Here is a 2,679-nt window from a genome sequence, read left to right on the forward strand (position 1 = left end):
CAACTAATGCAACCCTCAAGTAATCAGATTTTACAGATTTGGCTGATGACGACTTGAGGGCATAGCTGGTAAGGAGCAAAGCTGAGACCTGTGTCTGGTTTTCTGGATCCCAGTTTTCACACAGTACTGCATTAATAAGACTGTGTTTAAAACAAATGTAAAGTGGGAAGAGTGGAGAGAGACTGGCTGTGGGAGGAAAGGATACAGAAGCTGTTCCTAGGAGGTACAGATTGGCTCTCACTTGGTTTCACTTTATGTTTAGAATAGACTGGTTTTCTAGCTTCAACCCAAAGAGACCAAGCCGGAAGCTCCCTACTTTGGATCCACAACTAAATCCTGATAGATGGTCTGAGGGTAAGACTTGTGGAGGAGCAGACAGAGGAGCCTGGGCATGTGATGAGCTCTAAATGGCTTAGGTCAAAACCATGAGGAAGAAAGAACTCTATTGTTTCCAGGAAGTGGGGAAAGATATACAAGGAGAAAGTATGAGTCTCGAAGGAAGAGGAGGAGTTGATGCAGCATAAAAGGGGGCATTGAGTGGTCCCTGTAGACTGGGGAGGGCACTGGGGGATGGGGGGTGTTACAGATAAATGGTGGGGTGTGAGTGAGGCACAGTGAGAGACGGGCCAGGGTGGCAGCTGGTGTCGGGCCTGGGAGCCATCTAAAAGGTTTCTAAGCTGGACACTAACAAAGTAAGATTTGCATTTTAGATAGATACCTTTACTAACCAGATGGAAGATAGATCTTAAGAAAAATTTTTTTTCAGAGAGTGACTGTCAAATTCATTTATTCTTTGATCCCAATTTATGAAGTTCATAATATAAGCCAGCCACTGATCTAGCAAAGGAAGATAGCTTAAACTAGGATGGTGACTATGAAGATGGATTCATGTCATCAATAATACATACTGAGGACACAGGTTTGAGAAATACTTAGGAGTTAAAAAGCAGCAGGACTCTATGACTAATGATATGCAGGGTGGGGTGAAAAGGAAAGAGGAAGCATATCGATGGATGCCTGAGATAAATACTACGTCCAATATTTTAGAATTACATAAAATCTTGGCTGGCTGATTAGTTCAGTTGGTTAGAGCATGGTGTTGTAACACCAAGGTCAAGGGTTTGGATCCTGTAGTGCACTGCTACACATACACACAAAAAAGAATTACATAAAATCTGAAGGAGTTTTCTGACAGGATCTCCAGAAAGATTAAAACCCAAATGCTAATACATAAAGATCAAAAGTCTTCATTTGAACCAGGAGACTACTTTGGAATATGTTATTTCTCTAGGGCAGAGACACAGACCTACCCTAGGGAAGTAATTATAACATCTACCAAGTTGTAGGTTGAACTGAGAGAGGTTGAAATAAAATACAAAAGTCTTGCTGGACTCTCTCCACAGCCTCGTGGTAAACCTTTCCTACCAGAATTCTAATTTCGTCAAAATGGGGTTGCTTTCATGTCATTTTAGATTGAGCTTTCAAAAACTGAGAGCAGCAGACACAGGTGAACACATGCACTGGGGCGGAGTGGATCGGGTAACTTTTAATAAAAAGGCATCTTTTCTCAAGGAAAAGAGTAAGAGAGTACTTTACTACTATTATTGCAAGAGGCAAAAGACCTAGTCAAAGCATTCCTCTCTGCCTTCTTAATTCCTCATTTACTACTATAAATAAAGAGCAGCAAAATTAAAAGAAGAAAAGCTCCATGTTACAAATGTCTTTAAAGACAGCTCCTCAGTACCACTGTGTTGTATCCAGGGCAGTATCCTGCTGGGCAGGCTGCCCAGCTCACCTCCTGTCTCACGGTTCTGTAAGGTGAAAGTGTGAAATGTAATATTTACAGCTCTGGGAATGAGTTCATCCCTGGGGAAACAGAAGGACTGGGTTTTCTCACCTGCTCACATTTAGCTGGTTTAGTACCTGAGCAGGGCAGCAGGAACTGGTTCCTCTTGTTGCCAGGGGGCAGGACACTGGAATCAGGTCCCGAAGCTAGCTGCCTGACATGAAGGCACAGGGACCTGACACCAGAGAGTTCCCTATCTCTGGACACTCATTATATACCTGTCCTTTCTGATAAATGGCTTCTAGGAGTTCCACTCGTGGGAAACTACAGAGACAGCCCTGACGACAATAAACACAACAAACACACTTAAGAGGCCCTTAAGATACCCAAATGAGAGTGTACTCCTGTACTACGGAGGAGCAAACGCTTTATGGGCAGCATTTTTTTTTTTTAAAGTAAGAAGCAAAGCTAAACTAACTGCTGACATGCAAACCCAGCCTGACAGCTCAGCTGCAAACTTTGCCCCTGGACTGTGGGTAAAATGAGCTCTCAGCGTTGCAGAGGTTTCCGTTGGTGCTGCCTGCCACCATGGGCCAGGAAAGAAGCACATGTGAGCAAGAACCATGGGCTCAAAACACCACTGCTGACTCTGCAGTGCCTGGAATTTCACCCGGAGGAGAAGCTTTAGAAGCTAAATGATGGATTCTATTCTTTTATTCAAAAATATTTTTCTTTTCTATTTTTTTCCAAGCAGAAGAGCAAAGATGCTGGTGTCTTCTGGCCTAACAACACACAAGGGATATTGTTTGCTTACGTTAGGAGCTGACAAGATGGTAGGAATTTCCAGTGGGAGAAATGGGGATGACTTTAAATTACTTGAATAGGCCCTTTCA

This window comes from Galeopterus variegatus, unplaced genomic scaffold (genome assembly GCF_000696425.1).
Source record: "Galeopterus variegatus unplaced genomic scaffold, G_variegatus-3.0.2 Scaffold1169, whole genome shotgun sequence".
NCBI classification, from domain to species: Eukaryota; Metazoa; Chordata; class Mammalia; order Dermoptera; family Cynocephalidae; genus Galeopterus; species Galeopterus variegatus.